Source organism: Pleurodeles waltl, chromosome 7 (genome assembly GCF_031143425.1).
Source record: "Pleurodeles waltl isolate 20211129_DDA chromosome 7, aPleWal1.hap1.20221129, whole genome shotgun sequence".
Lineage (NCBI taxonomy): Eukaryota > Metazoa > Chordata > Amphibia > Caudata > Salamandridae > Pleurodeles > Pleurodeles waltl.
Window position 1 is genome coordinate 1,464,146,917 of NC_090446.1, and position 12,483 is coordinate 1,464,159,399.

General features: G+C 50.9%; 1 protein-coding gene across 2 annotated transcripts in view; it reads right to left on the minus strand.

Annotated features, from left to right (window-relative positions):
• KMT2B (lysine methyltransferase 2B) overlaps positions 1-12,483 on the minus strand; it is a 728,361-nt gene that overhangs the window by 500,840 nt on the left and 215,038 nt on the right. The gene's annotated exons all lie outside the window — the stretch shown is intronic.

Consider the following 12,483-nt stretch of genomic DNA (forward strand, 5'->3'; position numbering starts at 1 on the left):
TAGCACAGCTTATCTTGATGATATTGCTGTCTTTAGCTCCACCTGGCAGGATCACCTGGTCCACCTGAGGAAGGTTTTGAAGGCTCTGCAATCTGCAGGCCTCTCTATCAAGGCATCCAAATGCCAGATAGGGCAGGGAACTGTGGTTTACTTGGGACACCTTGTAGGTGGAGGCCAAGTTCAGCCACTCCAACCCAAGATCCAGACTATTCTGGACTGGGTAGCTCCAAAAACCCAGACTCAAGTCAGGGCATTCCTTGGCTTGACTGGGTACTACAGGAGGTTTGTGAAGGGGTATGGATCCATTGTGACAGCCCTCACTGAGCTCACCTCCAAGAAAATGCCCAAGAAAGTGAACTGGACTGTGGACTGCCAACAGGCCTTTGACACCCTGAAACAGGCAATGTGCTCAGCACCAGTTCTCAAAGCTCCAGATTATTCTAAGCAGTTCATTGTGCAGACTGATGCCTCTGAACATGGGATAGGGGCAGTTTTGTCCCAAACAAATGATGATGGCCTTGACCAGCCTGTTGCTTTCATTAGCAGGAGGTTACTCCCCAGGGAGCAGCGTTGGAGTGCCATTGAGAGGGAGGCCTTTGCTGTGGTCTGGTCCCTGAAGAAGCTGAGACCATACCTCTTTGGGACTCACTTCCTAGTTCAAACTGACCACAGACCTCTCAAATGGCTGATGCAAATGAAAGGTGAAAATCCTAAACTGTTGAGGTGGTCCATCTCCCTACAGGGAATGGACTTTATAGTGGAACACAGACCTGGGACTGCCCATGCCAATGCAGATGGCCTTTCCAGGTTCTTCCACTTAGAAAATGAAGACTCTCTTGGGAAAGGTTAGTCTCATCCTCTTTCGTTTGGGGGGGGGTTGTGTAAGGAAATGCCTCCTTGGCATGGTTGCCCCCTGACTTTTTGCCTTTGCTGATGCTATGTTTACAATTGAAAGTGTGCTGAGGCCTGCTAACCAGGCCCCAGCACCAGTGTTCTTTCCCTAACCTGTACTTTTGTATCCACAATTGGCAGACCCTGGCATCCAGATAAGTCCCTTGTAACTGGTACTTCTAGTACCAAGGGCCCTGATGCCAAGGAAGGTCTCTAAGGGCTGCAGCATGTCTTATGCCACCCTGGAGACCTCTCACTCAGCACAGACACACTGCTTACCAGCTTGTGTGTGCTAGTGAGGACAAAACGAGTAAGTCGACATGGCACTCCCCTCAGGGTGCCATGCCAGCCTCTCACTGCCTATGCAGTATAGGTAAGACACCCCTCTAGCAGGCCTTACAGCCCTAAGGCAGGGTGCACTATACCATAGGTGAGGGTACCAGTGCATGAGCATGGTACCCCTACAGTGTCTAAACAAAACCTTAGACATTGTAAGTGCAGGGTAGCCATAAGAGTATATGGTCTGGGAGTCTGTCAAACACGAACTCCACAGCACCATAATGGCTACACTGAAAACTGGGAAGTTTGGTATCAAACTTCTCAGCACAATAAATGCACACTGATGCCAGTGTACATTTTATTGTAAAATACACCACAGAGGGCACCTTAGAGGTGCCCCCTGAAACTTAACCGACTATCTGTGTAGGCTGACTAGTTTTAGCAGCCTGCCACAAACCGAGACATGTTGCTGGCCCCATGGGGAGAGTGCCTTTGTCACTCTGAGGCCAGTAACAAAGCCTGCACTGGGTGGAGATGCTAACACCTCTCCCAGGCAGGAATTGTCACACCTGGCGGTGAGCCTCAAAGGCTCACCTCCTTTGTGCCAACCCAGCAGGACACTCCAGCTAGTGGAGTTGCCCGCCCCCTCCGGCCCGGCCCCACTTTTGGCGGCAAGGCCGGAGAAAATAATGAGAATAACAAGGAGGAGTCACTGGCCAGTCAGGACAGCCCCTAAGGTGTCCTGAGCTGAGGTGACTCTAACTTTTAGAAATCCTCCATCTTGCAGATGGAGGATTCCCCCAATAGGGTTAGGATTGTGACCCCCTCCCCTTGGGAGGAGGCACAAAGAGGGTGTACCCACCCTCAGGGCTAGTAGCCATTGGCTACTAACCCCCCAGACCTAAACACGCCCTTAAATTTAGTATTTAAGGGCTACCCTGAACCCTAGAAAATTAGATTCCTGCAACAAGAAGAAGGACTGCCCAGCTGAAAACCCCTGCAGCGGAAGACCAGAGGACGACAACTGCCTTGGCTCCAGAAACTCACCGGCCTGTCTCCTGCCTTCCAAAGATCCTGCTCCAGCGACGCCTTCCGAAGGGACCAGCGACCTCGACACCCTCTGAGGACTGCCCCTGCTTCGAAAAGACAAGAAACTCCCGAGGACAGCGGACCTGCTCCAAGAAAAGCTGCAACTTTGTTTCCAGCAGCTTTAAAGAACCCTGCAAGCTCCCCGCAAGAAGCGTGAGACTTGCAACACTGCACCCGGCGACCCCGACTCGACTGGTGGAGATCCGACGCCTCAGGAGGGACCCCAGGACTACTCTGATACTGTGAGTACCAAAACCTGTCCCCCCTGAGCCCCCACAGCGCCGCCTGCAGAGGGAATCCCGAGGCTTCCCCTGACCGCGACTCTTTGAACCTAAAGTCCCGACGCCTGGGAGAGACCCTGCACCCGCAGCCCCCAGGACCTGAAGGACCGGACTTTCACTGGAGAAGTGACCCCCAGGAGTCCCTCTCCCTTGCCCAAGTGGAGGTTTCCCCGAGGAATCCCCCCCTTGCCTGCCTGCAGCGCTGAAGAGATCCCGAGATCTCTCATAGACTAACATTGCGAACCCGACGCTTGTTTCTACACTGCACCCGGCCGCCCCCGCGCCGCTGAGGGTGAAATTTCTGTGTGGACTTGTGCCCCCCCCTGGTGCCCTACAAAACCCCCCTGGTCTGCCCTCCGAAGACGCGGGTACTTACCTGCAAGCAGACCGGAACCGGGGCACCCCCTTCTCTCCATTCTAGCCTATGTGTTTTGGGCACCACTTTGAACTCTGCACCTGACCGGCCCTGAGCTGCTGGTGTGGTGACTTTGGGGTTGCTCTGAACCCCCAACGGTGGGCTACCTTGGACCAAGAACTGAACCCTGTAAGCGTCTTACTTACCTGGTAAAACTAATCAAAACTTACCTCCCCTAGGAACTGTGAAAATTGCACTAAGTGTCCACTTTTAAAACAGCTATTTGTCAATAACTTGAAAAGTATACATGCAATTTTGATGATTTGAAGTTCCTAAAGTACTTACCTGCAATACCTTTCGAATGAGCTATTACATGTAGAATTTGAACCTGTGGTTCTTAAAATAAACTAAGAAAAGATATTTTTCTATATAAAAACCTATTGGCTGGATTTGTCTCTGAGTGTGTGTACCTCATTTATTGTCTATGTGTCTGTACAACAAATGCTTAACACTACTCCTTGGATAAGCCTACTGCTCGACCACACTACCACAAAATAGAGCATTAGTATTATCTCTTTTTACCACTATTTTACCTCTAAGGGGAACCCTTGGACTCTGTGCATGCTATTCCTTACTTTGAAATAGCACATACAGAGCCAACTTCCTACAATTGGTATATGGAAATATGCGTCCTTGAGGTCTAGGGTTGTCATGTAGTCGTGTTTTCTGAGCAATGGTAACACTTCTTGTAGTGTGACCATGTGAAAGTGGTCTGATTTGATGAATGTGTTTACTACCCTGAGGTCTAGAATTGGTCTCAGTGTTTCGTCCTTTTTTGGTATCAAGAAGTACAGTGAATAAACTCCTGTGTTTATTTGTGTGCTTGGTACTAATTCTATTGCATTTTTTTGCAGTAGTGCTTGAACTTCTATCTCTAGAAGCTGTGAATGGTATTTTGATAAATTTTGTGATTTTGGTGGTATGTCTGGAGGGAATTGCATGAATTCTATGCAATAACCATGTTGGATAATTGCTAGGACCCATGTGTCTGTAGTTATTTTGTCCCATGCTTCGTAATATTGATGTATCCTCCCCCCCACTGGTGTTGTGTGGGAGGGGTGAGTGACGTGTGAGTCACTGCTTGTTGGTAGTGGTTTTGGGGCTTTGAAATCTTCCTCTATTCCTAGGAAATTGCCCCCCTCTATACTGGCCCCGAAAACCTCCCCTGTACTGTCCCTGGTAGGTGGGCGGTGCGGACTGTGAGGTGCTAGCTTGTGTGGCCTGACCCCGAAACCCTCCTCTAAAAGGTGTTTTGCGGAAGGTGTTATAAGATCCTCTGCTCTGCGGGGAGTAGAGTGCGCCCATGGCCTTGGCAGTGTCAGTGTCCTTCTTGAGCTTTTCTATGGCTGTGTCGACCTCCGGACCGAACAGAAGTTTCTCGTTTACTGGCATGTTAAGCACTGCCTGCTGAATTTCTGGCTTGAATCCAGACGTTCTGAGCCATGCGTGCCTACGGATGGTAACCGACGTATTAATGGTTCTTGCGGCCGTGTCTGCTGCATCCATGGAGGAGCGTATTTGATTGTTGGAAATGTTTTGACCCTCCTCAACAACCTGTTTTGCTCTTTTTTGCAGATCTTTTGGGAGATGTTCAATGAGATGCTGCATCTCATCCCAGTGGGCTCTGTCGTATCGCGCTAGCAGCGCTTGTGAATTTGCGATGCGCCACTGGTTTGCTGCTTGGACAGCAACCCTCTTCCCGGCTGCATCGAACTTCCTACTTTCTTTATCTGGGGGAGGTGCATCCCCAGAAGTGTGTGAGTTTGCCCGTTTTCTGGCAGCCCCTACCACCACAGAGTCTGGTGGCAGCTGAGAGGTGATGAATACGGGGTCCGTAGGAGGCGCCTTATACTTTTTGTCCACCCTAGGCGTCACTGCCCTACTTTTAACTGGCTCCTTGAAAATGTCCTTTGCATGGCGTAGCATGCCTGGGAGCATCGGCAGGCTTTGGTAGGAGCTGTGGGTTGAGGAGAGGGTGTTAAATAAAAAATCATCCTCTACTTGTTCCGAGTGTAGTTCCACATTATGGAATAGTGCTGCTCTAGCCACCACTTGTGAGTAGGCTGTGCTGTCTTCCGGTGGTGATGGCCTAGTTGGGTATGTGTCTGGGCTGTTATCAGACACTGGTGCGTCGTACAAGTCCCACGCATCCTGATCTTGGTCATCGTGGCTCATGGCGGTGTGAGCTGGCGAATGTGACGGGGTGTAAGTTGGCGAAGCCGGAGTTACAGGTGGAGGCGAGGGAGGAGGTGTTACCTTTTGTGCTGTTTGTTGCTGAGGAGTAAACTGAAGCGTTCTCTTTCGTTTGACAGGTGGAAGGGTACTGATCTTCCCAGTCCCCTGCTGAATAAAGATACGCTTTTGCGTGTGATCCACGTCAGTGGATTGCAGTTCTTGTTCAAATCTATGTTTCTTCATTTGAGAAGACATAGAATGCTCTTCAGTGTAGGAGCCAGAAACAGGGTCTGATGTCGCTTTTTTCGGCTCCGAAAACCCTGTCGATTGTTTTTTCGGCTCCGAGGTAACCTTCCTCTTTTTCTGTGCCGAAAATTCTGGGCCTCTATGGTCTTCGGCGCCACTGTCTCGGCGTCGATCCGTGTCGACACCGAACTCTCGGTGTCGATGCTTCTGTTTAGCACTCTCTCGGTCTCGAGGAGGCTGCGTGCCGGTGTCTCGACCGGAGTCGGACGATCTCGACACTGAATGGGCCTTTTTCGGTGCCGATTGTTGGTCACCGAGAATTTGGGTGGAGCCATGGCCGGTTGGCAGTGGCGTCCCCTGGGCCTTCTTTCCTTTTTTAAGGTTTGATCTCGACGTCTTACTCACAGTTCTTGTAGAGTGTAGCTCGTCGGAGTCTGAATCCTGGATGGAAAAGGATTCCTCCTGTTCTTCTTCTGTCTCGAACTGTCGACGCTCTTTTGGCGTGGACGCCATCTGTAGTCTTCTCGCTCGACGGTCGCGCAGAGTTTTTCGGGACCGGAACGCCCGACAGGCCTCGCAGGATTCTTCACTGTGCTCGGGTGACAGGCACAGATTACAGACCGAGTGTAGGTCCGTATAAGGATATTTGTTGTGGCATTCGGGGCAGAATCGAAACGGGGTCCGATCCATCGGCGTTGTCCTCCACGCGGTCGGGCCGACTAGGCCCCGACGGGGTGCCGAAATCTACCCCGAAGGGCACCGAAGCGCTTCGATGTTCAACGCGTCGTCGTATGTGTCTATCTCTAACCGGATCGCAACGATACCGTCGAAAATCTTCCGTCTTCAGCTATCTTTCCGTTCCGAAACTCGGAGCGACAGGAACACGTCCGAACCCGATGGCGGAAAGAAAACAATCGAAGATGGAGTCGACGCCCATGCGCAATGAGCACAGAAGGTGGAGTCACTCGGTCCCGTGACTCGAAAACACTTCTTCGAAGAAAAACAACTTGTAACACTACGACCCAACACCAGATGGCGAGCTCATGCATACCATGTGTATCTACAGCGACAGATGCCATCGAACATAGATAATACTAATGCTCTATTTTGTGGTAGTGTGGTCGAGCAGTAGGCTTATCCAAGGAGTAGTGTTAAGCATTTGTTGTACATACACATAGACAATAAATGAGGTACACACACTCAGAGACAAATCCAGCCAATAGGTTTTTGTATAGAAAAATATCTTTTCTTAGTTTATTTTAAGAACCACAGGTTCAAATTCTACATGTAATATCTCATTCGAAAGGTATTGCAGGTAAGTACTTTAGGAACTTCAAATCATCAAAATTGCATGTATACTTTTCAAGTTATTGACAAATAGCTGTTTTAAAAGTGGACACAGTGCAATTTTCACAGTTCCTAGGGGAGGTAAGTATTGGTTAGGTTAACCAGGTAAGTAAGACACTTACAGGGCTTAGTTCTTGGTCCAAGGTAGCCCACCGTTGGGGGTTCAGAGCAACCCCAAAGTCACCACACCAGCAGCGCAGGGCCGGTCAGGTGCAGAGTTCAAAGTGGTGCCCAAAACGCATAGGCTAGAATGGAGAGAAGGGGGTGCCCCGGTTCCGGTCTGCTTGCAGGTAAGTACCCGCGTCTTCGGAGGGCAGACCAGGGGGGTTTTGTAGGACACCGGGGGGGACACAAGTCCACACAGAAATTTCACCCTCAGCAGCGCGGGGGCGGCCGGGTGCAGTGTAGAAACAAGCGTCGGGTTTGTAATGTTAGGCTATGAGAGATCTCGGGATCTCTTCAGCGCTGCAGGCAGGCAAGGGGGGGATTCCCCGGGGAAACCTCCACTTGGGCAAGGGAGAGGGACTCCTGGGGGTCACTTCTCCAGTGAAAGTCCGGTCCTTCAGGTCCTGGGGGCTGCGGGTGCAGGGTCTCTCCCAGGCGTCGGGACTTTAGGTTCAAAGAGTCGCGGTCAGGGGAAGCCTCGGGATTCCCTCTGCAGGCGGCGCTGTGGGGGCTCAGGGGGGACAGGTTTTGGTACTCACAGTATCAGAGTAGTCCTGGGGTCCCTCCTGAGGTGTTGGATCGCCACCAGCCGAGTCGGGGTCGCCGGGTGCAGTGTGGCAAGTCTCACGCTTCTTGCGGGGAGCTTGCAGGGTTCTTTAAAGCTGCTGGAAACAAAGTTGCAGCTTTTCTTGGAGCAGGTCCGCTGTCCTCGGGAGTTTCTTGTCTTTTCGAAGCAGGGGCAGTCCTCAGAGGATGTCGAGGTCGCTGGTCCCTTTGGAAGGCGTCGCTGGAGCAGGATCTTTGGAAGGCAGGAGACAGGCCGGTGAGTTTCTGGAGCCAAGGCAGTTGTCGTCTTCTGGTCTTCCGCTGCAGGGGTTTTCAGCTGGGCAGTCCTTCTTCTTGTAGTTGCAGGAATCTAATTTTCTAGGGTTCAGGGTAGCCCTTAAATACTAAATTTAAGGGCGTGTTTAGGTCTGGGGGGTTAGTAGCCAATGGCTACTAGCCCTGAGGGTGGGTACACCCTCTTTGTGCCTCCTCCCAAGGGGAGGGGGTCACAATCCTAACCCTATTGGGGGAATCCTCCATCTGCAAGATGGAGGATTTCTAAAAGTTAGAGGCACTTCAGCTCAGGACACCTTAGGGGCTGTCCTGACTGGCCAGTGACTCCTCCTTGTTGCTTTCTTTGTTCCCTCCAGCCTTGCCGCCAAAAGTGGGGGCCGTGGCCGGAGGGGGCGGGCAACTCCACTAAGCTGGAGTGCCCTGCTGGGCTGTGACAAAGGGGTGAGCCTTTGAGGCTCACCGCCAGGTGTTACAGCTCCTGCCTGGGGGAGGTGTTAGCATCTCCACCCAGTGCAGGCTTTGTTACTGGCCTCAGAGTGACAAAGGCACTCTCCCCATGGGGCCAGCAACATGTCTCTGGTGTGGCAGGCTGCTGGAACTAGTCAGCCTACACAGACAGTCGGTTAAGTTTCAGGGGGCACCTCTAAGGTGCCCTCTGGGGTGTGTTTTGCAATAAAATGTACACTGGCATCAGTGTGCATTTATTGTGCTGAGAAGTTTGATACCAAACTTCCCAGTTTTCAGTGTAGCCATTATGGTGCTGTGGAGTTCGTGTTTGACAAACTCCCAGACCATATACTCTTATGGCTACCCTGCACTTACAATGTCTAAGGTTTTGTTTAGACACTGTAGGGGTACCATGCTCATGCACTGGTACCCTCACCTATGGTATAGTGCACCCTGCCTTAGGGCTGTAAGGCCTGCTAGAGGGGTGTCTTACCTATACTGCATAGGCAGTGAGAGGCTGGCATGGCACCCTGAGGGGAGTGCCATGTCGACTTACTCGTTTTGTCCTCACTAGCACACACAAGCTGGCAAGCAGTGTGTCTGTGCTGAGTGAGAGGTCTCCAGGGTGGCATAAGACATGCTGCAGCCCTTAGAGACCTTCCTTGGCATCAGGGCCCTTGGTACTAGAAGTACCAGTTACAAGGGACTTATCTGGATGCCAGGGTCTGCCAATTGTGGATACAATGGTACATTTTAGGTGAAGGAACACTGGTGCTGGGGCCTGGTTAGCAGGGTCCCAGCACACTTCTCAGTCAAGTCAGCATCAGTATCAGGCAAAAAGTGGGGGGTAACTGCAACAGGGAGCCATTTCTTTACAGTGGGCTTCTTTGAAGCTCACGCCTTGGAATGCAGGTCATCCTGTGGCAAGGGGAAAGTAACACCACACCCCGGACAGGTTTTTGTTTCTGACCAATCGAGAGGGGAGGCTCTCACCCTGGGATGTCAGTTTCTTGTCCATTGCTGGCAGGTTGGAAAGAACCAGTCAGTGAGCGCACCAGCAGTTGGTAGGTTTTTCAGGGGGCACCTCTAAGGTGCCCTCCGGGTGCATGAATTAATAAATACATCACTGGAGTCAGTGAGCGTTTAATACCAGATGTTGGATACCAAGCATCCCTAGATTCAGTGAAGCCATCATGTAGCTGGGGAACTGGTACTGACCATTGGCTTCCCTGCACACTTACTGTTTAAGACTCTATAAAGGCATAGTATGGGCATATTTGCTTATGCATATATGCCCTCACTAGTAATATAATGGCACCCTGCCTTACGGCTGAAGGTGTGACTTACAGATATTACAAGCAGCATTTTAGGGGACACGGCACACAACTGTGTGCCATGACGTAATTTCAATTTTTGGAGTACCTTGTCAAGCAACCTGCAATGCCACTGTATAAGTTTAGGAAAATACCCTTTTTGGCATGGGACCCCTTCCACTTTTTGCCTGGTTTCTGATGTGGCTTCAACTGCCAGTGCACTGGGTCCCTGCTGACCAGGTCACCAGTGCCAGATCTTTCCCCAAAACTGCACAGCTGTTTTGCACAATTGGCAAACTGTTTAGCTACCACTGTAAGTCCCAAATAAACGGTACCCCTGCTACCTAGTGCCTGCGGTACTTGGTACTAAGAAAGGTCTAAGGGCTGCAGCATCAGTGGTGCCACCCACAGGGACCCCTCAACAAACCCCCACCGTGCTGCCATTGCAGACTAAATTGAAAACACGACCTGTCATACACCCCCGTATGCAAAGCCTCCTATCACTGTATGTACCAGGTTTAAGTCACCCCTAAGGCAGGGTGCATCAAGGCATATGTGAGGGTATATACGCATGGCCAGATATGCCCCTGCAATGACTGTTGATTCTGAGACCTAGTAAGTGAACAGGGAAGCCATTTTAAAAGCACGTGCTGGGCACTGATCATTACGAGTTTCCCAGCTACATGGTGGCTTATTAGAATCCTGGAATGTTTGGTATCAAACATCTCAGAATAATAAACAATCACTGATTCCAGTGATGGATTTATTATTAAATGCACACAGAGGGCACCTCAGGGGTGCCCCTTGAAAATCTACCAACCACTACTGTGCAGACTGACTGTGACCAGTTCCGCCAAGACAGGCGGTTTCTGGGCCCTTAAAGTGAGAGCCAGCGCTCTTGAGGGGCAGAGACAAAAGCCTGCACTGGGCAGGGGAGTTATCACCTCATCCAGGGGTAGGAAGCTGGTCCAGTGTGTGGACACCTATGGTGTTACACCTTATACTGTGTCCAAGGAAACCCATATTAGTGTTACAGTGCCAAGTCAGGCACAGCTCTCTGTGGTAGTGTTGGTGAGCAGCCATGACTTATCTAGAAGGCATGTGAAGCACTTGCAATACCACAATAGTAACATATCACACATGAAAGGAACCACCTGGGGTTGCAAAAATAAAGGTACTTGCTGATAGGCACACCAAAAAAAGACTACCATTGGTACACTTCCCTCTGAAAGTATGGGCACAACAAAAATACATAGCTAAGTAATTAGGAAGAGCAAACATTAACTAGGGCCCTGTAGGGGGCCAAACCACATACTAAACAATGGAATGCGAATGGGTGTCCCCAATCGGAGTGTATGGAGTTGTTAGACAATCGCTGGGAGAGTAAATATCTACTAGATCCCCAGGTCCCGGGTGCAGAGAGGTACACTACCCAGTTTTTCCCACAGGGTAAGATGGGGGCTTCGCAGTTGGATAAATGCCGAAGCAGGACGGGTCCAGTGTAAACCAAGGGTGGATTTACAAAAGAAAGGAACAGAGTCCAGTCCAAGCAGGAGTGTACAGGTGGGGCAGGAGCTGCAGAGGAGTCCCTGAAGTTGCCCATGAGCTGTCCCTCGACAGTCGCCGGATTGCAGATGGGTCAGTGGTCAAGATGGTCACCAACAAACACAAGCAAATGCAAGAGGAGCGGCTGGAAGTCTGGCAGAGCTGTGGAGGACCAGCAAGGTCCTGGGGACTCGACACAAGGAAGGGAGTCTGGGCTGACCCTCAGAAGCAGTCAGAGTCCCCACAAGCAACCCACTGGCAGCAGGCACAGTAAGTTGCAGTGAGGCCCAGTCAGCACACCTGAAGAGGAGTCCCACATCGCTGGAGAAGATGAGAGAGAAGATTGTCCTTGCAGAGGTAGAGTGCTGGGGCGGGGCTACTAGGAGCCTGAAGATCCCTCGGAGCAGGAGTCAACAAGCCTTGGTTGCTGCAACATTCGCGGTGCACAGTGATTCTGTCTTAATAGCAGAGGCAAGGGCTCACCATCTCCCACGTTGGACATAAGGCAGAGATGACCAAAGGGGATCCCTCAGAACCACCACCTGTGCTGGAGAATCTTTGCAGTTCGAGGACAGAAGATCCCACCAGCCAGACATCGCTGCCTTAGGTGCCCGCAGATGCAGGGGAGGGACTCCTTAACTCCAATGGAGATTCCCTTCTTGCTTCCTGGTGCAGATAATGTCTTGTCGACCCCAGAAGATGCACAGCTGTGGAAATGTTGCAGATTGCTGACAAGAGCCACAGAAACAATGTGGCAAGGAGAAGTCTTCTGAGGTGTTACGGTGCCGTTCGGTTCCTGTGTTGCTCAGCAGCGGTTCCAGAGGCCGGGAGCAGAGGATGCTCTTGCAGAGGAGTCCTGATGTAATCCTGCATGACAAATCTGGGGTCCCACCCTCAACAGACTCCCTAAATAGCCAAAAAAGGGGGTATGGTCGCTATCTGGAGTGACCACCTATCAGGAGGGGTCTCTGACGTCAGTTACCTAGCCTACACAGTCAGATGTTTCCAGCAGCCTTGCAAGTGCTTGCCAGACCCATGGAGCTGCAGAAACAATTTCTGGAACAGCTGTTCTCCCTCAACCTGCACATAACCATAGGATACTTGATACAAACTGTTTTCCAGTATCAGGAGAATGTGGAGTTTGCTCGGATTCATATTACCAGCCCGGGGACCAGTCCGGTTGGCTAGAGCTGGCCATGCTGGTTTAGAAACCATCTAGATCATCTCTCAAGCTCTTCCAGGTTTGGAGTGATCATTTATGGTGGCAGTCGGGCACTAAGATCCAGAGACCAGGTGTGACTTGGAAAGCCTAGGGGTTCTGGTGTGCCCCCAGTATTGGAAACAGTACACTATGTAAACTCCACCATATAACCAAATTATTAAAATTTTACCTGACCACCAACTGGCTTCCAGAACCATTTAAATAAATGTACTCAGTTTTGTGAAACCC